The 27,242-nt window shown below is 43.0% G+C and overlaps 1 protein-coding gene across 1 annotated transcript in view; it reads left to right on the top strand.

Annotated features, from left to right (window-relative positions):
- The window catches only part of tmie (transmembrane inner ear), a 92,467-nt gene that overhangs the window by 51,197 nt on the left and 14,028 nt on the right, over positions 1-27,242 (top strand). The gene's annotated exons all lie outside the window — the stretch shown is intronic.

The raw sequence follows: 27,242 nt of genomic DNA, 5'->3' as shown, positions 1-27,242 counted from the left end.
TGAGTGTGTGTGTGTGTGTGCATATAAGTGTGTGTATGTATATGTGTATGTGTGTATGCATATGAATGTGTGTATGTGTGCCTGTGTGTGCATGAGTGTGTGTGTGTCTGTGTGTGTGTGTGTGCATGTGTGTGTGTCTGTGTGTGTATGCGTATGTGTGTGTGTGTGTGTGCATGTGTGTGTGTGTGTGTGTGCATGTGTGTGTGTGTGTGTGTGTGTGTGTGTGTGTGCATGTGTGTGTGTGTCTGTGAGTGTGTGTGTGCGTGTGTGTGTGCATACATGTGTGTGTGTGCATATGAGTGTGTGCGTGTGCAAGTGTTTGTGTGAGTTGGGGGTGTGACGCATGGGGAGAGTTCTGGGATTTGTATCAAGTCATGGGGAAGAGTCTGTTGGTCAGGGCCTGGGTGAAGAGGTGCTGGGTCCTGGGGGTGAAGGTGTGAGTTTGGTGGTGCTGGGTCCCAGGGAGGGGAAGTGATGTCCTGAAGAGGAAGTGTGGGACGTTGCATCCCAAGGTGTCAGGTCAAGGTCTAGGCGACAAGTTAGGTAAGTATGGGGTTAGTTTAATAGCTACTTAGAGTTAGACTGTATATTTAATAGTCTAACTTTTCTTGAGTAACTATCTATTTAATTTCATCGGAACTATCCAAGGTATCTGCTTTTTATGGAGCTGTTCATAGAGTTCCAGACACAGTGCAATTACCCAGAAGAAAGTTCAATTAACTGGGCAATTCCTTCAGAGTCTGCTATGATGGGGATTCTGCAGGGTCCCAATGCATAACTCCACAAAATGGCCAGAAGAAATATGCCTCTAATTTGATGGTTTCTTTTAGAAAGTAGAGCTTTTTGGCCCTTAGCATGACGACTTGGTTCTGTGTCACTCTAAAGTTTTTTTTGAACAGCTTTAGCAACTGCTTCAAGTTTCTTCCCTTCAAAAGAGACGTGAAACTTAATCATTTTATGCTTGCTGCAAGATAAGTGCTCACACACGATTGAACTGTTAAGAAAATCTAGCTCATTTGAGCCAGAATATAAATGCAAGCTCATTATTTTTCTTTCTTTGGCTATAATCCGTTTATTTTCCTTGACAAGTTATGATTTTACTGATGCAGGCACATATCAAATATAAAACCTGTGGCATGTTTCTTTCTCCCTGATCCTTTACCTAATGCAGAGCCTTTCATTATGACGGCAGAATAAATTCATCATGGCATGACACCATTAGAGACAAGGTCTGGGGTAGTTGATGGTTTTTTTTCAATGTACAATGGGTCCTGTACATGGTTACACTACATCCTTGAGTACAACAGTGCCAGAGAAACAACATTCCAGGGAACTATCGAGGGAGTTTGTAAACTCTCTAACTAATTCCTGGTGGATACCATTTCTATTTTAACACCTGGGCTGCCAAGTTGATGTGCACAGCTATTTTCTGGTAAATTCATATTGTGACAGAAGCACTGTGGAGTAGTGTGGTTCAGACAAGCTCATCAAATCCAAGGGCATCATTTGTGGTCCGTCTGAAATTACTTCTTCAGTTTCTCCTCTTTTGAAGTGCTTGGTGGGACAGGAGAGAGGGGGATTTACATTAGTTAACTCAAACTGTTCCTGCTTTTGTTTATTCATTCATGGGATGAGTGTGTCACTGTCTAGGACAAAAGTTATTGCCCATCCCTAATTGCCCAGAGGGCAGTTAAGAATCAACCACATTGTTGTGAGTCTGGAGTCACATTGTAGGCCCAAATAGGTAAGGATGGCAGTTTCCCTCCCTAAAGGACATGAGTGAACCAGATAAGTTTTTCCGACAATCGACAATGGATTCATGGTCATCGTTAGACTCTTAATTCCAGATTTTTATTGGATTCAAATCTCACTATCTGCCATGGCGCATGTCAAACCTGGGTCCCCAAGACATTCAAACCTGTGTCCTGGATCTCTGGATTAACAGTCTAGCAATAATACCACTAGGCTACTGCATCCCCATTTGGGAGACTTTAATGGGCTAGCATTGAGGCATTATTGTCCTCTAGGCCAGAAGGCCTGGATTCAAGCCCAACCTGCTCTAGAGCTGTATCGCCACAGGCTGACCAGTTTGATGAAAAAGTCTAGAGGGATTATTGGGTTGCTGGTCCTTGTTTTGTTTGTCCTGGGCTATGGCGATTAATGGGAAGTATGTGGCGTAACTAACAGCATCCAGCCCATTCTTCACCTCACCTGGAATATTTGAAGGGCCAACACATCTCTCACCTAATGGATGACCCTGCCCACCCAAACCCCTCCTATCTTCCAAATCTATTTATTAGATCTTTGAAGGAGTAGGATTATACTTTTTTTGTTAAGATGGAGCTTTGAAGAATGTCAGCACTACTTTTTAGATTGCCATCCTATCTCACTCATTGTCCCACAAGCCAGTTGGCCTCTTCAGATATAATCGCTGCAGAATTGCTGTTAGCATCTCCCCACGATCTCGGATATTAGGTTAGAGGATGCAATCTGTGCTCGGCTTCCTCATCGCATACATCTGCCTCAGAATCAAATCAGACTTTGTCCAGGTGGCAGGATATTTGGGTCAAACACTTGCACTTAATGACAGATCCTGAGCCTTGATTTCCGGACAGAAACAACATTGATCACAGCAAGGGTGCAAGAATTGTTCTAATTAACACTTCCTCATCTGTGTTTAGTTCAAAATTAGCAACTCACACAGAGCAAATTTTAGCATTTTCAGGGTAGATCTTGGTATTTTCCATGATAGAAAAAAAGCAATTTTGTTTAGGAAGAAAATATGTTTTTATTTCTCTGATGTGACAACTTGTACCCTAAAGCAAGTCATGGGAATATAGGGCATGTGTCACCCATAGCTCACTGCATTAATGTGATGTAGTTTGAACATAGCAACAGGGTTAGGCTATTCAGCCATTCAAACATGACCACCCTTCAATCTGATGATACCAATCTGTACCTCAGCACTATTTAACAAGTTTTGTTCCACATCCATTAATGCTAAGTGTCAGCACTTTCCTTTTTACCAACTCTTATCAAGTCTCCGCCTTCAGTGATTTGTATGCACAGTGGATATTTTTTGGGTTGGAGGAAAGTTTGTAATGGAGTTCCCTGGTTTCGGGATTGGAATCATTGCTTTTCCTGATAAATGTTCATGATCTAGGGGGTTGGTTAGCTCATTTGGCCGGACAGCTGGTTTGCGACGCAGAGGGATGCCATCAGTGTGGGTTCAATTCCTGTACTGGAAAAGGTTACCATGAAGGTCTCTCCATCTCAACCTGTCACCTCACCTGAGGCACTGTGACTCTCAGCCACCACCAGTCATCTCTCTTTAATGAGGGAGCAGCCATATTGTCTGCAAGAATATGGTGACTTTACAGGACCTTACAACATGGTTACAGGAAGATGAGGACTGGGAATTAAATGTCCAAGGGTACTCACTATTTTGAAAGTATGGACGAATAGGATTAGGGTTAAGGGTGATACCAAGGCTATATTAAGAAATGATACTGGCGCTAGAGATCAAAATGTCAAATCAGTCTAGACGGAGATGAAAAAAACAGAAGAAACACATTGGTGGGAGTAATTTACAGGCTCCCGAACAATACTTCCAAAGTAGGACATAGTATAAATGAGGAAATAATGAGGGCTTATGAGGAGGGCACAATGGTAATTATGGATGATTTGAACATGCATACTGATTGGATTAATCAACTTAGCATGGGTAGCCACGAAAAAAGGTTCATTGAAGGATTGTTTCTTAGAGCAACACGTCATGGAGCCAACAAGAGAACTGGCTACTTTCATTTTGTTATTACATAACAGGGAAGGATGATAAATGGTCTTGTAGTGAAGGATCCTCTTGAAAGGAATGACCATACCACGTTAGAGTTTCAAATACAGATTGAAAGAGTGAAGACAGAGCCACATGCGAGAGTTTTAGTTTTGGGCAAAGTTAATGATACAGGCCTGAGGAAGGAGTTGGCTCAAGTGGACTGGGCAAAAATATTATTTTTCCTCTTGGTCTTGAGGGAAAGGAATTCCTTCAAGATTTGTTTTTTGCTATTCTTGGCAGCAATTATCTCTATATGCCTTATATAGGTTATGTTTGTTTTTGAAAGTTTACTCTTGAGCAAGATTTACCAAAAGATGAGCTGACTGTAATGTTTCGTAAAGAGTTGCATAGTAAATACAGACAGGAGTAGACGATTCAACCCTTTCAGCCTGCTTCCCCATTCAATATGATCATGACTGATCATCCAACTCTGAACCCTGTTCCCGTTTTCTCCCACATACCCATTGATCCCTTTAGCCCTAAGCACCATACCTAACACCTTCTTGAAAATATGTAATGATTTAGCCATATTCCTTTCTGTGACAGAGAATTCCATAGGCTGACTGCTCTCTAGGTGCAGAAAGGGTGGCATGGTGGCTCAGTGTTTCAGTGGTTAGCACTGCTGCCTCACAACACCAGGGACCTGGGTTCGATTCCACTCTCGGGTGACTGTCTGTGTGGAATTTGCACATTCTCCCTGTCTGTGTGGGTTTCCTCTGGGTGCTCCAGTTTCCTCCCACTGTCCAAACATGTGCAGGCTAGGTGGATTATCCATGCTAAATTGCCTGTAATGTTCAGGGATGTGTGGATTAGGTGGGTTATGGGGGATGGGTCTGGGTGGGATGCTGTGAGAGCCAGTGTGGACTTGTTGGCTCAAAGGGCCTGTTTCTACACTCTAAGTCAAGTCAAGTTTCTCCTCATCTCAGGCCTAGATGGCCTACCATGTAACCTCAGAATGTGACCGATTCTGGATTCTCTGGTTATCAGGAGCATCCTTCCTGCATTGACTGTGTTCTAGCCTGTTAGAATTTCATAGGTTTCTAGTAAAAATAGTCCTAACTGATCCTCCAGCTCCACATAGTGTTATCCCTAACGGATCCACTTTCATTTCATACCATCCCAGGTATCAGTCTGGTGGCTTCCAGCTGTTGCAAGTGTCCCTGTGTGCCAGCATGTCACCAATGTACATTACACAGTTAGTAACAATGGCTGCTACCTGCTTAACTAGCCTCTGGAAAGTGGCCCAAGCATGTGGCATCACTCAGTATTGTTTAATGTAACAAAAACCAATAACTTCTTTCGCTTAAGCTGTCCAGGAAACCTGCCCGTAATCCTTGAGCAGATCCATTTTACTGGCACTTCCAATCTTTTCCTTCATGTGAGGAATTGGGTAGGAGGATTTTGCTCTGGTTATTGCTTTAACATTTCTGTAGTTCATGCAAGAAGTGACTGAACCATTAAGCTTCAGCATTAGTATGACTTAACAAGTGTAGAGCTGGATAAACACAGCAGGCCAAGCAGCATCAGAGGAGCAGGAAAGCTGATGTTTCAGGCCTAGACCTTTCTTCAGAAATGGAGGAGGGGCAGGGGATTCTGAAATAAATAGGGAGAGAGGGGGAGGTGGATAGAAGATGGCTTCAGGACATGGTCGAGCAGTTTCGGGGCCGAAGATCTCTGAAACAATTTTAGCCCCACTGCAAAGCCTCTTCTAAGGATGCCTACCTTGAAGAAGTTACCCTCCTCCCTCCGGAAAGACCTCAGTGGATCTCTCTCCTGCTGTAACTCTGTCGTAATCTCTTCGGCCCTGAAACTGCTCGACCACGTCCTGAAGCCATCTTCTATCCGCCTCCCCTCTCTCCCTATTTATTTCAGAATCCCCTTCCCCTCCCCCATTTCTGAAGAAGGGTCTAGGCCCAAAACGTCAGCTTTCCTGCTTCTCTGATGCTGCTTGGCCTGCTGTGTTCATCCAGCTCTACACCTTGTTATCTCAGATTCTCCAGCATCTGCAGTTCCTACTATCTCTGAAACATTAGTATGACTGTTGAACTTCAACTTTGACTACATTTGATTAGATGGTTTTCCAGCGTGTATTGGATGTCTGCTTTCAACTGGGCTGTTTTGTTGGGATCTAGGTGTTAATGATGAATTTTTTATGGGATGGGACTCCTCTGCATCACATCATGTATGGACAAGGTTGCTCACCCTGGTTTCTCCCTACAGGCCTCTTTAAATACTGTGAGCAGCCTTGTGAGGTCTCCTTGCTTTTTTGTATCCATACATGAGAGCATGATGCCTAATTTTCCTATAAGTTTCCTGTTAGCTAAACATCCTCACCCTCCCCTTCATTCTCCTCGCTCCTTGCTGCTGGCAGACCTGTGTTTGTTTATCCTCCTTCGCAGCTGTGGTATTGTTTCAGCAAATTGATGCGACATAGTAGACTTTTTCCTGTGGTCTGCAGTATCAATCAAATAATTCACCTCACCAATCCTCCTGGCTCCTCTAAATGGACCACAGAGCTTTCAGTGGTTAACGCTGTCAAAGTAGTAACACTAACAACATCCCTCTGATTGACATGTTCAGGTCTCGGCCTGCTGTTTACTCAATTTGTTCTTGCCTATTTGTGGCATTTTACGGGCTGTCATGAGCTGCTCCCAGAACACGGATATATAATCTAACACCGAAGATTTGTCCATTGCTCCAAAACTCTTTTTATTGGTCAGTTTCAGAAGACCTTTTATGTTGCGTCCATAAACTAATTCAAAGCTATTAAACCTGATGGTTTATTGGCTGACAAACACAAGAAATCCCAATCCTCAGTCTGTTATTGAGCTTATCTGCTTTGACCATTATCTTGATAGTCCAGTGGTAGCATTCGAAAGCCCCTTCTAACTATGGGTAGTAGGCTGAGGACTTTAGCTGTGTTAGACGCAAGCAATTCACAATTGTCTGAAAAACTTGGATGCAAAATTGCTATCTCAGACTGGATCTCAGCCAGTAATCTACATTAGGTAGAGAGCTCGGTTCACTTTGCTGCCGCCACCTTGGGGGAACTGGTCTCAATGGAATCGCCTCTGGAAACTGAGTAGCCACATCCATAATAGTGAAGACATACTGGTGGCCCCCATGTGTTTCTGGAGGCCTGCCACACAGCCTATCAACACTGTGCTAAATAGGCCCCTCAAATATGGTATGGGTGTTAGAGGCACCAACTTATTATAGTTTGGGCTTTCTCACTGTTCAGTGCATTTATAAAACTGCACCAGATCCTTGTAAAGACCTGGCCAGGAGAAATGCTAACTCATTCATGCTTGGTTCTTCTGGATCCCTGCATGACTAGCAATTGGAACTTCATTGGCTATCACCAATATTTCCAGACAGTATTTGGGTGGTTCACCATCCATTCTTCATCTGCAGGAGGTCACCACTTCTTCAATTCTAGTGTAGTCAGATTCCAGAACTTTCTGTACGCAGCTTCAGTTTGAGCAATTTGGGCCAATTTACTCACCTCTGAGTTGGCTTCCCGAGTCTTGACCAAGCAAGATCCTTCAACACCTACATCATAGGGTCTTATGATCTCATAAAACATTTTTATCATTTTCTTCAGGTCAGCCATTCACAAAACAAAGTTTCTGACAAACAAATGATAGAGTGACCTATTGTAGTGCCAATCTGGCCAGCGATGATGTAAATGTGTTTAGCCATTGACCGTTCAAAGCTAACAAGATCTCTAACAGATGTGATTTATTGCACCTGCCCAAAGTTGACCAGTTTTTCTTCACATCAGTGAAGAACGTGGCACCAAATGACATTGGGTACATACTTGCAGGAAATCTGCTTTCAACTGTCAATCCAGACTCCAGAACAGAAACACAGGTGGCCAACAGCACCACAACACTAGCTGCAAGGAAGATGTTGAGAACATGTACAAATGCAAACATGTCACAGTCACCAAGCAAAAGGCACATTTTCATGACAGAACAAGTTTTCTACATGATTAACTTTGCAAATTATGTCAACATTATAAGGTGATCAGAAGCTTTTATGGCCATTAACATCACTTTGTAATGGAAAGACAGATCAGCACATGTTAAAATCTACAGGTGGCACTATAGCTATTGTCAACTCCTCATCCTGAAGGATATATACCTCAACAAATGATGCTTCCTATGAACTACATCTCTCAACATAAGCAGATCACCAATCCCATGCAGTGGCAGAATCACATTATAATAGCAATATGTAAACTTATTTGGCTTCCCAAAATCTTTGACCTGGCACCTGCCAATAGTCCAGCAGAGGCAGGACTACTGACATACACAGATTTCAGTGTAGGCATATTTCATAAGGTTTAAATGAGCTCCATTGTGGTGAATGACTTGACACAGTTGAATCATAGATGAGCAAGTTTTCTGTCTAAAGTCATAGAGTTGTATGATAGGAACAGACCCTTCAGTCCAACTCACCCATGCTGACCAGATATCCTAAACTGATCTAGTCCCATTTGCCAGCATTTGGCTCATATCCCTCTAAACCCTCCTATTCATTTACCCATCCAGTTGCCTTTTAAATATTATAATTGTACCAGTCTCCACTGTTGAGTCATAGAGTCCCTATGGTGTGGAAACAGGCCATTTGGCCCAAGTCCACACTGTGCCCTCCAAAGAGCATCCCACCCAGAACCATGCCCCTACCCCTGCATTTCCCAGTCTAACCCACCTAACCTAAGCATCCCAGGACACTATGGGCAATTTAGCATGGCCAATCCACCTACCCTGCATATCTTTGGACTGTGGGAGGAAACCCATGCAGATATGGGGAGAATGTGCAAACTCCACACAGACAATCACCCGGCAATGGAATTGAACCTGAGTCCCTGGTGCTGTGAGGCAACAGTGCTAACCATTGAGCCACCGTGCCGCCACCTCCTCTGGCAGCTCATTCCAAACACGTACCACCGTCCGCATGAAAATGTTGCTCCTCAGGTCCCTTTTAAATCTTTCCTCTCTCACCTTAAACCTATGCCATCTAGTTTTGGACTGCCCTACCCTGGGAAAAAGACCTTGACTATTCACCCTATCAGTGCCTCTCATAATTTTATAAACTTTTGAAAGGTCACTCCTCATCCTCATCCTCCAATGCTCTAGGGAAAAAAGCTCCAGCCTGTTTAGCCTCTCCCTGTTGCTCAAATCCTCAAATCCTACAACATCCTTGTAAATGTTTTTCTGAACACTTTCCAGTTCAACAACATCCTCCCTGTAGCAAGGAGATCAGAAATGAATACAGTGTTCTAAAAGTGGCCTAACTAATGTACTGTACAACTGCAACATGGCATTCCTACTTCTCCACTCAGTGCACTAACCAATGAAGGCAAACATGCCAAACCACCCTTCTTTACCACCCTGTCAACCTGCAACTCCACTTTCATGGAACTGTGCTCCTGCACCCCAGGTCTCTTTGTTTAGCAACACTCCCTAGGGCACTAGCATTAACTGTCTAAGTCCTGCCCTGATCTGCCTTACCAAAAGGCAACACCTCATATTTATCTAAATTAAACCCCATCTACCACTCCTCAGCCAATTGGCTCATCTGATCATTGCTTTCTGAGCTAACTTTGTTTGTCCATTGCACCACCAATTTTGTTGTCATCTGCAAACTTACTAACCGTACCTCCTATATTCACATCCAAATCATTTATATAAGTGACAAGAAGCAGTGGACCTAGCATTGATCCTTGCGGCACACCACTGCTTACAGACCAAGAAACTACCTTCCACCACTACCATCTGTGTTCTACCTTCAAGACAATTTTGTATCTAATTAGCTAACTCCCCTTGGATTCCACGTGATCTAACGTTGCTAATCAGTCTACCATGCAGAACGTTGTAGACAACGTTTACACTCTGCCTTCATCCATCTTCTTTGTCACTTCTTCAAAAAACACAATCAAGTTAGTGAGACAGGATTTCCCACGCACAAAGCCATGTTGATTATCCCTAAATCAGTCCTTGCCTTTCCAAATGCATGTAAATCCTTTCCCTCAGAATCCCCTCCAACAACTTACCCACCATTGATGTCAGGCTCACTGATCTATGGTTCCCTGACTTTTCCTTACCACCTTACTTAAATAATGGCCTCATTAGCCAACCTCCAGTCTTCTGGCATCTCACATGTGGCCTTACAAATATTTCAGCAAGGGGCCTAGTAAATATTCCCTAGCTTCCCACAAAATTCTAGAATTTATCTGATCAGATCCCAGTAATTTATCCATTTTTATTCATTTTAAGATATCTTGCACCCCCTCTTCTATAATATGGACACTTTACAAGATATCACTATTTAATTCCCCAAGTTCTCTTGCTTTCAAGAACTTCTTCACAGTAAATACTGACATGAAATACTCATTTAATATCTCATCCATCTCCTACACATTGATGGCCACGTTCATCTTTAAGGGATGCTATTTTCTCCCTAAATACTCTTTTTCCCATAATGTACTTATAGAATCTCTTTGGATTCTCCTCATCCGATTTGCCAAAACTATATAATGTCCCCTTTTTTCCCTCCTGATTTCTCTCTTAAGTATACTCCTATGTCCCTTATACTCCTATAGGGATTTACTCGATCCCTGCGCTCTGTACCTGACATATGCCTCCTTCTTTTTCTTGACCAAAGTCTCAATTTCTCCAGTCAACCAGAATTTGTTACAGCTAACAGCTTTGCCCTTTGCAACATGCTGTCTCTGAAGTCTCATTATCTCATTTCTTAAAGGCGTCTCACTTTCCACCCATACCTTTACCTGTGAATAACCTCTCCAATTAACTTTTGAAAGTTCTTGCCCAATACCGACAAAATTGGCCTTACTCAAATTTAGCACTGTCACTTTTAGATCAGGTCTATGCTATTGCGTAACTGTTTTAAAACTATTGGATTTGTGATCACTGATCCCAAAATGCTCCCCCACTGACACCCCAGTCACTTGGCCTGCCTTATTTCCCAACAGAAGGTCAAGTTTTGCTGGTTTTGTAGAAGGTACATCTACATACTGAATAAGAAAATGTTCTTGTACACACTTGACAAACTCTTTTCCATCCACGCCCTGAGCACTATTGGCAGTCCCAATCTATGTTTGGAAAGTTAAAATCCCCTACTATTACAACCCTGTTATTCTAACAGATATCTGAGATCTCCTTACATATTTGCTTCTCAATTTCCTGCTGACTACTAGGGAGGCCTATAGTACAATCCCAATGCAATCCAAATCTTATTTCTCAGTCCTACCCATATAACTTCACTGGATGTTCTCCCAGGAATATCTTCCCTAAGTACTGTATGATTAACTTTGCCAATTATGTTAACGTTATCAGGTGATCAGAGACTTTTATGATCATGAACATTACCTTGCTTGCACAGATGACAGGGTGATCAAACCAAAAACAATAAGTTTTATCGTCTTGCAAAAGACAAGTACCTCAGCCTTTTCATGATGCATCCATTTGAAGAATCATATTTTTATTGAGGCCAAAGCATCGCAATAGGGAAAATTTTGCTGACAGATCCTGCTTGAAAGAATCAAAGATATATTAGCAGTCATCTTACTACAGACATGGAACTTCTTTTTCAAGCAAGTCTCTCAATGGAGATATCTTTGACATGAAGTTGGAATTCAGTTGAGAAGCAAAAGTTATGCTGCATCTATACAAAACCCTGTTATTCCCCACAGCAGATGTGAGCTCCACACCTTAGGAAGAATACATTGGCATTGGAACGAGTACAACGTGGGTTTACAAGAATGATACCTGGACTTCAGGGGCTAAGTTAAGAGGACAGATTTCAGAAACTAGGCCTGTTTTCTTTAGAAGTTAGAAGATAGGGATGATCTAATCAACGCCTTCCAGACTTAAGAGTAAAAAACAGGGCAGATAAAATTATGTCCACTGGTTCAAGATTCTAGAGCTAGCAGGCATCTCTAAAAATTAGAAACAGACCATCCAGGAGAGATGGAAACCCTTCTATACAGAAAAGATGTTAGATGTTTGGGACTCTCTTCCACCAATGGTAGTTGATGCTAGATTAGTTGCTTATTTTAAATCAGAGATAGAAAAGTTTTAGTTAAGTAAAGGTATTACGGGACATTGGCCAAAGGGAGGCATATGGAGTTAAGTCACAGATTAACCATAATCGCATTGAATCACAGACTTGAGAGACCCAATGGCCTACTCCTGTTCCTATATTAACTCTTCAGCAAGTATGAAAACAAACATCTGACTCACCACTGAGCCCTCAACTCCTGACAAATCCCGACCAGATTCACCACGCCCCCACTCACACCACTGCTGGACATGACATAACTATCTCTTCCCCCAGACCAGAACCTACTAGAGCTTCTCACCACAGCCCTACCAGACCCTACTCCACACTCAACATGGCCCGATCGAATCCCCAGCCCAGCACGAATACTCCACCATTAGCCTGGCACCCTAACCACCCCACTTGACACCAAAAACCATCCCTAAATACCTCACTGCCCCCCCCAACTACACTTTCCTGACATACTTACCTTCCTCAATCACTGGTAAAGTGTCCTTGGAAATGTTACCTCCTGAGAGAACTGCAGCAATTATTTTCTTAAAAGGACATGTTTGGCCCTGCAATACTGTTGTACTGAGCAGATTCCTACTAGTTTCCATCAGTGGAAGCATTTGAGACAGGCCAGAATAAAATACCGCCTGAAAAAATTACCAACAGTTGAGTGGGTAGTTTTAAAGAGGACTACATTCAGTCGAATTGATTCCAACACCAATTAGAGTACCTGAGCCGTTACTGCCTTAGCTACACAGTGTCAAGACTATGAATAATGATTGAAGCCCTATATGCTCTCTTGTGAACACATAAGACACACAGAGCTCTGGTTAACTCTTGCAGAGAACAGACCTTTATATCCAGGTGTGTGGAACTTATTGTGATATCAGTTAAGCCTTTTCAGGTATCAATCATGTTTACACAGCTTACTAAACTTTTAAATAAAACATTCTTTCCGCAGCAAAACTGGAGTAAATTTGAATCAGGGAAAACTCTCTACTGGTTGGAATCATACCTGCCACAAAGGAAGGTGGTTGTGGCTCGAACAAATACAAAAATTGCTGGAGAAACTCAGCAAGTCTAGCAGCATCTTTGGAGAGAAAACAATGTTAACATTTTGAGTCCAGTGAGCCTTCTTCAGAACTAGAAGCAGTTAGGAAAGCCAATGACAGTGGCTGATGGTGGGTATCAGGTGGTAGGAAAGTATTGGGTGGATAGGTGGAGAGGGAGTCCAGAGAGAGAGAGAGAGACATAGAGAGAGAAAAGGATAGGCAGACAAATGGTTTGTTAATAGTAGGCCAGGGCAGAAGAGAAACTAGGTGACTGATAGAGGGGACGAGGATTAGTTGGAAATGGGCTGGCTATACTGAAAGATGGTTGTAGTTGTTGGGGTCATCACAGTTCCATGACATCTCTGCTGGAGTTTCACAGGGTAATATGCTTGGTGCAACCATCTAGCTGCTTCATCAATAACCTTGCCTCCATCGTAAGGTCAGAAATGAGAATGTTCACTGATGATTACACAATGTTCAGCACCATTCATGACTCCTCGGATACTGAAGCAGTCCATGTTTAAATGCAGCAAGACCTGGGCAATATGCAGACTTGGGTTGAAAAGTGACAAGTAACATTTGCACCACACAAGTGCTAGGCAATGAATATCACCAACAAGAGACAATCTAACTATAGCACCTTGACTTTCAACAGCATCACCATCAACATCCTGGGAGTCACCATTTTAACAAAACTGAACTGCACTAGCCACATAAATACAATGGCTACACAAACAGATATAAGACTACGAATACTATTGCGAGTAACTCACCTCCTGACCCCCAAGGCCTACCCACCATCTAATAGGCACAAGTCAGAAATGTGATGGAATACTGTGCATTTACCTGGATGAGTGCAGCTCCACCAACAATAAGCTTGAAACCATTCAGGACAAAGCAGCCCACTTGATTGATACCACATTCACAAACATCCACTTCTTCTACCACTAACACTCAGTAACAGCAGTGTGTACCATCTACAAGATGCACTGCATCAATTGATCAAGTTTCCTTAGACAGCACCTTCTAAACCCAAGATCACTTCTATCCTGAAGGTCAAGGACGGCAAATACATTGGAACTCCACCATGTTTTCCTCCAAGCCACTCATCAACCTAGCTTGGAAATATACTATTGTTCCTTCAGTTTCTTGGAATTTTCCCATTAGTAGTATTGTGAGTCTACCTACAGCATGTAGATGCAGCAGTTTAAGAAGGCAGCTTACCACCACCTTCTAAAAGGCAACTCAGGTCAGGCAATGAATGTTGACCCAGCCAGTGATGCTCAGGTCCCATGAGTGAATAAAGTAAAAAAAACTACCATTCACTTTGAGGTCATTCAAACTTCTACCATCAAATCCTTACTCACTCCAAATCCAGTTCAGCTACCTGCTCACTGGATTATGTTAGCCTCTGATCAAGCAAGGTCTAAGTTTTAAAATTCTACTCATTTTCATATCCCTCCATGACTTCACCCAATCCTATGTTGGTAATGTCCTCCAGCTCAACCATCTGGGATATCAGTGTTCATCTAGTTCTAGCCTCTCAAGCATTCTTAATTTTTATCCATCCACCATTGGTAACTAAATTTCATTTGCCTAAGTTCAGGAATTCCTTCTCTAAACCCCTCTTTCATTCCATCTCTTTTTCTTCCTGTAAGAGATTTCTTAAAATCTCTGGGCAGAATCTTCCAGCCACTGAGCGACATAGGCAATGGGAAATCAGTTCAGAAACTACGGCAAGATTGGTAGAAATAAAATTCTCAAAGTTGAGATAAACGTTTGATCTTGAAACTCAGTTTCAAATTCCGGGACAAGAATCTCTCTAGCAAACTGTGAGAGGCCTATTTGCATGTCATTAGTACTTAATCTGACCTGTGTTTGAAGGCACTCAACTTCACATAGTGCAGAGAGTTATTAACTATGAGTAATTGCTGAGTGTCTCTCTGAACAGTGGATGCAGCAGAAACTTGATCGCAAACTTGGAACAGGCTGGCAGGGTCTGATGCCGTGATCTTTTTCACCAGCACTGAGGAAAGATTATGAGTCTCAGCTGCAGATGAGGGGCGGCACGGTGGCTCAGTGGTTAGCACTGCTGCCTCACGGCACCAGAGACCCAGGTTTGATTCCAGCCTTGGGCAACTGCCTGTGTGGAGTTTGCACGTTCTCCCCATGTCTGCATGGGTTTCCTCCGGGTGCTCTGGTTTCCTCCCCCAGTCCAAAGATGTGCAGGTTAGGTGCATTGGCCATGCTAAATTGCCCCTAGTGTGTAGATTAGGTGGGTTATAGGAGGATGGGTCTGGGTGGGATTCTCTGAGGGTCGGTGTGGGCTTGTTGGACTGAAGGGCCTGTTTCCACACTTTAGGGATTCTATGAATTCCCCATCCTCCAGGAACTCTACATCCCTGTTCACAAAACAGGGAGCTAATCTGTCTCTGATCACCACCTACAGAGCAATCCTTCATATACAGGAACCGTGCAGGATAGCTCCAGACTGATAGTACACAATGTTTTAAATGTGTTGGAAATCCCAGAAGATCCTGGCAGTGGTGAGTATTTCTACTGCTGACAGGAGGTGGTAATGCCAGTGGAGGCCTGGTGCATAGCAGAGAAGGGCGAACTGCAAGAGAAAACTTTCCAGGGCTCATGGAGAGAAGCCTTGTTGATTTATGGTAAAATCCAACCACTTTGACCAAACCTTCGGCAATTATTGCCTTGTAGAAATTGATGTCCAATCTTGCTACATGGCACTCCTGTGAAATGTCTTGACGTGTTTTATTATTTTAACGTTATTATGTTAATACACATAGTTGTTGTACCTTGTTAATCTGCCCCCAGATACAAGTCCATTTGGCAAGAGGAAGCCAGTTCAGCTGAGAGATTCAGAATAGATTAGCAGCGAGTAGTGATTTAGTAATGGAAAATTACAAAAAAATGAATAAAATAACTCCAGCACTCAACCACCAAGATTAGCTCATCTTTTTTCTGAAGGTGAATGCTCAGCATGTCACTGGACATGCATTAAAGAAATGAATCTCCCATGGCTGCAGTTGAGTAATTACATTCAATTTGAGAGCATATTTAGGTTTAACATGAGTGAAATCATAAATGCTCAGAGAATCAAAAAGATCAGGGTTAGTGCAGAGAAATTGCCTGCTCAAGACACAGTCTTGAGGTACAAACAAATTTGTTATTGTCTTGGAGACTAATACATTTAAAAGAAGAAACATTAAACAATTGCACAAGATTTTAATTGTTAAGACTTTGACAGTAGCAAATTGGAATAAACATGACTGAATATTCTTCCAGCAGGAGCAATCGCTTCTTCATTTTGAAAGTTTTAATTTACATTCAAGGGATGTCGGCTGAATCTTACTTTTTTTTGGCTAAGTGTCAGCATCTTTGAGTATCTCAGAGCAAGACATAGCAAGATCTCCCACAGTATCTAACCAAACTCACCTCATTAACTATCTAACCTACCCTATGCCACCCCCTCACCCAATTCTGACCCCATTTTACCACTCGCCATGCCCAGAACAACTCATCACTGCTGGAATCTTTAAAGGCTGTTGTGCAAATAGACAAATGCTATCAACCTGGAGCTGCCCTATATGGTTCCTGACAAATGCCCAAGGCATGACACTGAAAGGAAAATTGTGTGTGCGAGGACCTGGAGACAATATTCCCTCTAATTTTCTTTCCATCTGTGCAGGCCTCTGAGGTTCGTGCGTAGCAACAACTTCCAGAACCAGAATCCATGCCATGATAGTCTAGCTGATGCTAATTGCCATGTGTGGGACCTTGGAGTGGCTGCACACACACAGCTTGGAGAGAACGTTGCTTGGAGGTCCTGCTAGATGGCATGGCATACAGATGACACATCCTTATTGTCTGGGGACCACGTCCATGCCAATCTGATCCAAGGCTGCCTCTGAGGTCAGCATGGTCTCTACAATCTGGAGGCATGCCCAGCAATGCAGGAAGGTCAATGACCTTCACTACTCCACCAGCATAAGTGCCACCATCTTCTCTCTGACGCCTCACACTCAGTCTCACTGTCTCTGCATCTGTACCCATCTCCCACCAAGGCTCATGTTCTACAACTTTCACTATTGCCTGCAATTGCCCTTACCCACATCAACCCCCGACACCGCTAATCCTGTATGCTCTTGGCGCTGCCTACTCATTCACTCAGAGTACCTGCCCATCTGTACTGGCTGTGCTATTCACTTGCATCTCCCTTAATACCTGCCGCACTCTCATTCCAGGCCGAGAACAGCCAAGTGTAGGCCAAGAAGAATCAAGACTGGGCTGCCTGACATTCGACTCCTCACCCCTCACAAGAAGATCCAGATCCTGACCACCTCAAGTGGCTCAGTGACCATGTGCAAGACCCAGAAGTGGTGTCAGAGGGTGTCCTTGACCTACTGTACCGTAAAGGGTTTAGGTCTATCTCTGTAATTTGCTAATAAGACAGGAAGTGATGCAATCTCACATGATCTTGCTCTGTCTGACAGTCCCATGGCAAGATGAACTCACAGTACAATGGCTCGTTGAATGAAGTTAATGTGTACTTTCCCACAACTGACTCTAAATATTGTTTAGCAACCTGACACTAAAAATATACTAGCAAAACTTGTCACTTGATTTTCTACAGGTTTAGGATACTCTGGTTGGAGCTCCTCTGCTCGCTGACCCTTAACCTTTTCTTCCCTCTTTATTTCCCTCTCCTCTGTGGTTTTCCCGGTCTCACCGCCTCCCTCACCGGAGAGTGGAGTTGTCGAGGGGGCATGGGCCGAGTCCTGTGGTGGGACCAGCACAGGCAGCGTGGCCTTGTGCTCTGGGTCCTGTAGGCATGCCCCGTGAGCCCCAGAACACCACGAGCAGTGAGCCCTGGAACAGCACACGGGCTGTGAGCTTGGAGCAGTGTGGTGAAGAAGCCCCATAGCAGCATATGGGGAGAAGCCCCGGAGCAGTGCGCAGGCAGCGAGTCCTGGACGGAGACTGGTGTGAGAGGACAATCCTTACCTGAGAACGCTGTCATGTTAACCCTTTAATATTTTCCTATTTTTAACTTATTTTCAACTCTGTAATTAAGCAACTACCTTTATTCCTCTGCTGTATCCAAGAATTGCACATGGGTACTTGTACCTAAGGTGTCACCGTAAGAAGGCAGACACTGTAAAAGATTTTCACTGTACTCCTACAATGGAGTACACGTGACAATAAAAGGATAATGTAAAGGATATTATATATTGTGGTTACAGATCATATGGGCCTGTCTCTGGGTAGAATAAACATAGTCACACCATCCCTCATTCAGAACATTCTGTTTTACCCTAAACTACAGGAGATAGAGTCAAACAGAACATATTTTAAAGTTTTATACTGGTAACACCAGAGCTGCAATCCCTTGAACAAAATCAAGCTGAAGATTAGCGTCTGGTAAGCTAGTATCAGTAAAAAGACAACCAACGTTATACATTTCAAATTGGACTAAAACGGTGCCTCAGTGGTTAGCAGGTTCAATACCACCCTCGGGTGACTGTCTGCATGGAGTGTGCACATTCTCCCTGCGTCTGCATGAGTTTCATCTGGGTGGTGTTCCGGTTTCCTCCCACAGTCCAAAGATGTGCAGGTTAGGTGAATTGGCCACGCTAAATTGTCCAGACTGGCCAGGGATGTGCAGGCTAGGTGGATTAGACATGGAAAATGCAGGGTTACAGGGATAGGAAAGGGGCGTGAGTCTGGGTGGGATGCTTTCTGGAGGGTCAGTGTGGACTCAATGGACCGAATGGCCAGCTACCACCCTGTAGGGGTTCTATGATCTAGTCCAGAGTTTTCCTGATGCATTTCTAATCACCTGAATATCATTTTCTAACATGAATCACTTCAATAAAAACAAAAGTACTCCTGTAATTTCTATTCTTCTTCATTTGCAAAGAGAATACTGATACTTATATTCTGCTTATGTTAATAAAAATTAGCCAAGCCAACTATTCCATCCAAGTATGCTCTATAGACAAATTGCAATGCAGTAACTCACCAACTTGCCTTTGCCAGCACATCCCAAATCTGTAACTTCCACCTCCTAGAACAACAAGGAAAGTAGTCACATGGAAACACCAAATTGTACATGTTCCACTCTGACTTACATACTATCCTGACTTGGAAGTAAATCATAGTTTCTTCACCATCACTAGGTCAAAATCTAGAACTCACTTTCTGTTAGTACTCTGAGTGTGCAGCAGTTCAAGAACGGCCACAGCCACTTCCTGCAGCACAGCTAGGGATGTGCGATAAATGGTAACTGTGTCTGCAAATCCCACGTCTTTGAATAAATAATGTCAACTGCAATGAGACCCGGACAATATCCAGGCTTGGGTTGAACAGTGGCAAATAACATTCATGCCACACAAATACCAAGCAATAATCATCCCCAATATGAAACAATTTAACCACCGCCCCTTAACAATCAATGGGGTGTTACAAAAAAACCGACAGAACTGCAGAAGCGAGAAATCAGGAACAAAAACAGAAATTGATGGAAAAGCTCTGCAGGTCTGGCAGCATCTGTGGAGAGAAATCAGAGTTAACGTTTTGGGTTCAATGATTCCTTAGCACTTGGGTTCCTTAGCACTGATAGTACCTGGGAAAAGGTTGGTTTTTATGCAGAAAATAGGGTGAGGGGAGGAGGAAAGGTGTAAACGATAGGTGGAGATACAGTCCAAAGGCAGAGAAGAACAGATGGACAGACAAAGGAATGGATAATGATTGGCTTGGGAGGATGAATAACCATGAATGGGGAGTTAGTGGCTAACGATGGATAGTGTGTAATAGCAGACTATGTGATAACAAGGCCTGGTATGTGGAAGTTGGACTGAGGACATGTGAAGATACCTCAAGCCCTAAAAGACAGTACAGTTTCCAACCGGAAAATGAGGTGCTGTTCTTCCAGCTTGAAAAGCTTTGTTGGAGCACTGCAGCAAGCCAGAGACAGCGATATTGGCCAGGGAACAGGGTGGTGTGTTGAAGTGGCAGGCAACAGGTAGCTCAGGGTCATTTCTGCAGACAGAACTTAGGTGTTCTGTGAAGCAGTCACCTAGTCTACGCTTTGTTTCTCCAATTGTCCTACATCCCTGACTCTCCTACTATAAAATATCCTGGGAGTTACCATTGGCCAGAAACTAAACTAGACCAGTCATAAAAGAAAGTGGTTACAAAAGCAGGTCAGAGGCTAGGATACTGGAGGGAGTAACTCACCTCCTAACTCCCCAAACCCTGTCCACCATCTCAAAGTCACAACTCAGGAGTGTGATGGAATATTCCACACTTGCCTGGATGAGTGCAGCCCCAACAACACTCAAGAAGTTGACATCTTCCATGATGAAGCAGCCCTCTTGATTGACATCGCAACCACAAACATTCACTCCCTCCACCACCAACACTCAGTAGTAGTGTGTGCTGCTAAGAAGATGCACTGCAGAAATTCATCAAAGATCTTTAAACAACACTTTCCAAACCAATAACCACTTCGTTCTTGAAGGTTTCCCTCCAAGCCGTTTGTAGCAAGGCCGACATGATATAACGGAAGCAGTCCTGGGACTTACCTTAGAGCAGCTGAGAGACAGTATGGAGGGGACTGGAGGTTTGGAGCAGAGTCGAGATGGTTGTTGTACTGGGGTCTGGCACGGGCGGTCAGACCACATGTGGAAGGCCCTGCACTGAGCTGCTACAATATAATGGTTATTTGAAATACTTTGTCAATCCTTTAACAATGTCTTATTTCTAACTTACTCTTTAAACACTGTAAAGTAATGCAACTACTTTTCTTTTTACTCCTTTTTTGTATTTAAGATTTGTACCAAGATACTTGTACTTAAGGTGGCACCATAAGGGGCAACATTATAAACTTTTCACTGTACTCCTGTACTTCTGTACTTCAGTGCACATGGCTATGAAGGATATTCTGTTCTTTTCTATAATAGGCTACAAAGTGAAGCAGAACAGAATAGCAGACAAAAATAAATCCCTCTCTGATGCGCTTAACACGTTTTACGCTTGCTTCGAACAGAAGGTCAGTGAAATGGTGTCACCTGCCCCGCCAGCCTCGGACACACCTGTTCCCTCCATCACTGCTGCAGACGTCAGATCGGCCTTTTTGAGAGAAAAGCACAGAAAGCAATTGGCCTAAATGGAGTCCCTGGCCATGCATTCAGATCCTGCACGTACCAGTTGGTGGGACTATTTGCTGACATCTGTCCTTCCAATAATCTGAAATCCCCACCTGCTTCAAGAAGACCACCATCATCCTAGTGCCAAAGAAAACACATGCAACGTGCCTTAATGATTACATCCTAGCGGCTCTGACCTCCATAATCATGAAGTGCTTCGAGAGGTTAATGATGGCTCACATCAGCTCTAGCCTCCCAGCCTGCCTTGATCTCTTCAAATTCACTTACCGTCACAACAGGTCCATGGCAGGTATCATCTCCCTGGCCCTAAACTCATCCCTGGAACACCTGGAAAACAAGGATACCCACATCAGGTTCCTGTTTATTGACTACAGCTCCGCCTTCAACACTATAACCCAATCAAACTAATCTCTAGACTCCAAGACCTAGGTCTCTGCTCTGCTCTCTGCAGCTAGATGCTCGATTTTTGGCCCAACAGACCGCAATCAATGAGAATAGACAACAAAACCTCCTCCACAATAATCCTCAACACCAGCACCCCACAAGGCTGTGTACTCAGCCCCTTACTATACACCCATCCACTCTTGACTGTATTGCCAAACTCCGTCCCAACTCCATCTACAAGTTCGCTGATGACACCACGTTGTTGGCCGGATCTCCAACAACGAGGAGACAGAATACAGGAAAGAGATAGAGTGCTTGGTGGTGTGGTATAAAGATAACCATCTCCCCCTCAACATCAGCAAAATGAAGGAGCTGGCCATTGACCTCAGAAAACAAGGTGGAGGGCACGCCCCTGTCTGCATCAATGGTGCTGAGGTGGAGATGCTCGAGAACATCAAGCTCCTAGGAGGGATGATCATCAATAATCTATCCTCCCACCTACAAGATGAAAGAACCTGAAAACTGATCAACAGAAATAATGAAGTAATAGACCATAAAGCATAGGAGAAGAGGTAGGCCATTCAACCCATAAAGTCTTCTTCACCATTCAATGAGATCATGGCTAATCTGATAATCCTCAACTCCACTTTTCTGCCTTATTCTCAAAACCCTCGATTTCTTTACTGAGTAAATCTGTCCATCACAGCTTTGAACATACTTAATGGCCAAGCCTCAACAGTGCTCTGCTGTAAAGAATTCTATAGATTCACAACCCACTGAGAGAAGAAATTTCTCCTCATTTCTGTCTTAAATGTGTGGCCCTTTATCCTGAGATTATGCCCTCCGATCCTAGACTTTCCCACTGGGGGAAAATAACTTTTCTGCTTCTAAAATACAACAAAGAACAGCAGATGCTGGAGAATCCGAAACAAATGAAATCAGAAATTGCTTGAGAAATTCAGCAGGTTTGGCAGCATTTATGAAGAGAAAGCACAATTGTGTTTTTCTGTGCACCGATGCTGCCAAACTTGCTGAGTTTCTCCAGCAATTTCTGGTTTTGTTTTTTTCTGTATCAATCCTGTAAAGTCCTCTAAGAATTGTGTATGTTTCAATAAGGTAGCCTCTCATTCTTCTATATTCTAATGAGTGCAGACCCAATCTACTCAACATCTCCTCAGAAGACAGTCCCTCCTTACCTAGTATCAGCCTAATAAACCTTCCCTGGGCTGTTTCCAGTGCTAGTAAATCTTTCCTTAGACAAGGGGGCCTCAAACTGTTCACAGTATTCCAGCTGTGGTCTGTCTAGTGCCTTGTACAGTTTTAGCAAAACTTTCCTGTTACTCCATTTCTTTGAAGAAGGCCAATATTCCATTTGTCTTCCCTATTCCCCACTGAACTTGGATGCTAGCTTTTAATGATTCATGGACGAGGACTCCCAAATCCCTTTCTTTTATAGGTTTCTGAAATATTTCTCCATTTAAGTGACATCCAGCTCTTCCATCCTTTTGCGCAACCTCACATTTACCGAAGTAGAAAGAATCTTTACTGTAGACTCTGACAGGTCAAAAGAATGTGTAAACACTGGGATGAATCTCTAAAAAGAGCCCATGTACAAGCAAAGCAGGGGGAATAAACAAACAATAAAGGAAGCTACCAAAATACTCATTCATTGCAATATTGGTCCCAATGGTTCAATACCTTTCATAGATGACCTCCTGACCCAGAAGGAAAAACCAATGGAACTGCACCAGTGCAAGACTAGTGTACAATGTTATTTGGAACTGGTCCTGTTCCTGGATACTGCTTGTTGAGATCCATAGCTGCACCCAGAGAAATCAAGCAACTGTAAATCCTAGGACAAGGTGTGAAGGTAAGTGAATATAAAAATGAGAGGAAGAGAGAACAGAGGGAAATAAAAGGGGATAGAAAGCAGAACAGAGTGTATCACTGTCAATGACCAATCCTCTGATACCTTGCAGACAGATTTGTTGGTTTAAGGCATGTTTGTGTTTTGTTGTGAATCGCTGCCTGAGTTTATTTGGTTCCCAATGGAAAATCTCTCAATTAAGGTTTAGTCTGATGTTGGCAGCTATGGTAATAGATGTGGATAGTAGACAGCAAGCGCCATAGTTGCTGGAGGTCTGAAAAAAAAGAGAAAATGCTGGGGCTACTCAGCAGATCAGCATATACATGTAGAGTTAGGAACAGGGTTAAGGGCCCAGATGTTAAAAATGAGGGTGACTTTTCTTCAGAAGGAAGGATATTATTAAATTGGAAAGGATGAAGAAAAGTTTTGCCAGGACTGGGAGGGTTTTAGTTATAAGGAGAGGCTGGATCAGCTGGAACTTTTTTCACTGGAGCGTAGGAGGTTGAGGGGTGACCTTATAGAGGTTTATAAAATCATGAGGGGCATAGATAAGGTGAATGGCAAAGGTCTTTTCCCTAGGATGGGGGAGTTCAAAACTAGAAACCATATTTTTAAGGTGACAGAAGAAAGATTTAAAAGGGACCTAAGGGGAGCTTTTTCATACAGAGGGTGGTTCATGTGTGGAATGAACTGCCAGAGGAACTGGTGGATGCAGGTACAGTTACTACATTTAAAAGACATTAGGGCAGGTACATGAATGGGAAAGGTTTAGAGAGATATGGGCCAAACACAGACTAATGGGATTGGTTTAGTTTGGGGACGTGGTCAGAACTGACGAGTTGGAATGAAGGGTCTGTTTCCATGTTGTATGACTCTATGACAGTTTGCAGCCTTTGCCTCCAGTTAGCTGCAAGATTCCCATAAGCCCAGGATATCTAGCCATGTGGAAAAGCTAGGACACCTAAAGAAAACAAAACTTTCAGTTTCATTAAAATATTTAAATGAGTAAGTTGCTCAGTTTTGCTTTCGGAGTTAGCTATCCATCCATCGAATCATCTCCATTAAAATTGCAATAAATTTGGTTCAAGGTTAATTTAAATTTTACTTACCCACATTAAACCTTAACCTTAAATTGCTGTTAAAAATGACACCTAATATTGCACATTGACGACCTTTCATTTTAACTGAAAACAATTGAAGAATATTTTTCCTCTCCTGAAAGTGCAAGATAGACTCACGGATGCCTCAATGAACTCAACCTGGCCTGGCTCTAACCTTGATGTTGTTTCCTGGTGTGAGCTCACACAGCAGCTATTTTGGATAGTTAAAGGATTTTTAAAATGACAGCTAATAGAATTTGTCAAGAAAGCACTCAGCCTTGATGCTAGATTAGTTTTTAGCTGGAAATCGATGACCAGTGTATTACTGGGCATGTCATAAAGAAAAAAGTCTGCCTTCCAAAGTGTGCAATTATGTCATTACACCCAAAGCAAGAACATGCTGTGGTCTTAATCTGACCGGAGTCCTGAGTACTAGCAGAGTCATAGAGATCAGCATGAGTGCAGAGAATTACCACTCTGCAGGACAAGCTAATGTATAACTCGAGCTGCAATGCCTGAAAGGAAATAGTAAACATTCTGGAAATGCAAGCTGGCATCAGTAAAGGGAATGTACAGGCTTCCTGGTTTCAAATAGAATTTATGAGGTGACATGTCGGATCTTTATTGATACCCGGATACTGGCAGGACAAAAGAATAAGAAAATACTAAGACAAAGTGTGAAGAGATCATATGCATAAAACACAAAGGAAATAAAGAAACAACAGACGAAGAGGATAAACTTCAACTACTGAGGTCTTTGTTCAATTTCAGCAATGTTCCTGTTGGTTCCAACCTTTTATTAGAGGATTGTAGTGATTATAACGAGGTCACCCAGGTGGACCTCATAGAATATAAGTCCCTGATTGGGGTTAACCTGGTCCAGTCAGGGAGCCCCGGCTGACAGATATAAACAGGTGTCTCAGAGACTCTATTCACTGTAGAGACTGGCTCTGAGAACAAAACTAAACAAGAGTGTCAGAGGTTCTGTTCAGTCTGAGGATGCCGGACCTGTGTCAAGTACTATACATGTGTAAATAGAAGGTTGGCTTAGTGATGGAAAACCGGCCTCTGTGGGGTTATTTTAGTGGCAACAAGAGAGTAAACATATGCTCCTGAAGAAATTCAGTCCCATTATTCGTGTTTGAGTTGGGGTCAAGCAATTCTGGCATCATGATGTCATTTGAGAATCCTGACTCATTTGATTCTACCATTGAAGACTGTGTCAAGTATGTGGAAAGAACACGTTATATTTTCCAGGCAAATGACATTGGGGCAGATGAGAAACAATGAGCAATTGTCCTGACAGCGTGTGGACCCACAGCTTTTTCGGTTATTAAGAGCCTAAAATTTCCTGAGGCACCAGATACTAAAACCTTTTAAGAGTTGATGGATTTAGTTAAGGAATATTATGACTCTAAGACTCCTCTAATTCTGAGATACTATTGGTTTTAATTGGCAGTTCGAGAACCAGGGGAATCCATGTTGGGATATTTGACAAGGTTAAGATGACTGGCAAAGGCATGTGACTTTGGTTTAACCCTTAATGAGATGCTGACAGACCATTTTGTACGTGGGATTAATGATGTAACCATGCAAAAGCAGCTACTAGCTGAAGTCCAATTGGACTTCAAACAGCCACTACAACTGGCTTTGACGTAAGAAAATGCGGCAAGTGGAGCATATGAGTTACAGGGTATACTGATGGAAGTGGACACCCTCACTAGGCCGACTGAGCTTGGGAGACACCATTTGAGTGAAGGTAATTGCACAGCCTCGCTCAGGACGTATCGTGGACAGAGGAACTCTAGGACAGCCCACAGTAAAATCCCAAAATAAAGCCAAGCCTTGGCCAAACAACTAACATTTTCTTCAGGATCTGGGCCGGAAAGCCATTGTAGTTGCTTACTGGTACGTGAATTCAGGACAGCAAAAGAATCCCACTTGGCCTGAACTGAGTAAGAGAAATCATAGGCAGTATCCAGGAGAGTACACACCCTGGAAAGTCCACCTACGTCTGGCTCAGAACAGTTAAATTGCTTAGCATCATCCAAATCAGAACCACTCAAAATAAACGCCTGGTTAAATGGTCACCCGGTTCTAATGGATGTTGATACCGGCACGGCTATATCAGAGATTGCAGAACGAGTTTCTAACAGAATTCACTCTTGTCCATGACCCTGAAGTTGCATAAGACCTTGGCTAGAATCAGACCCGTCCCAGGGAACCTTTAAGGATTAAGGTTAAAAATTCAATTCTATATCGTATGAGAAGCAACTGGTTCGGTTGCCACTGATTGTAATAAAAGGCTCGGGCCCAAGTCTGATAGACTGTAATTTGTTGGGAAAGATTCACCTTGATTGGCTGAATACTTTTCAATTAGAAAATGGCTGCCTGAGTGAAGTCCTAATTAAATACCTGGAGGTTTTTCAGAAAGGTCTAGGGACTATCAAAGGAGCCAAGGCCACATTGCATGTTGGCCAGGAAACAATCTCATGACTCTACAAGGCCTCCCTAGTGCCATTTGCCTTGTGCACAAAAGTAGAGGCAGAAATCAGGAGGCTGGAAAGCAAAGGAATCATCAAAGCAATAGAGTTTGGAGAAAGGACAGCACCGGGCGTAGAGATTGTGAAACCCAACAGGTCAGTTCACCTTTGTGAGTATTTTAAACTAACAGTAAACCTTCTTACAGCTGTATAAATACCCAATCCCTTGCATAGAGGACTTATATAACAA

This window comes from Rhincodon typus, chromosome 4 (genome assembly GCF_021869965.1).
Source record: "Rhincodon typus isolate 14 chromosome 4, sRhiTyp1.1, whole genome shotgun sequence".
Classification (NCBI taxonomy): Eukaryota; Metazoa; Chordata; class Chondrichthyes; order Orectolobiformes; family Rhincodontidae; genus Rhincodon; species Rhincodon typus.
Note: the sequence above shows the minus strand (reverse complement) of the source record. Positions and strands in the feature narration are given on the sequence as shown.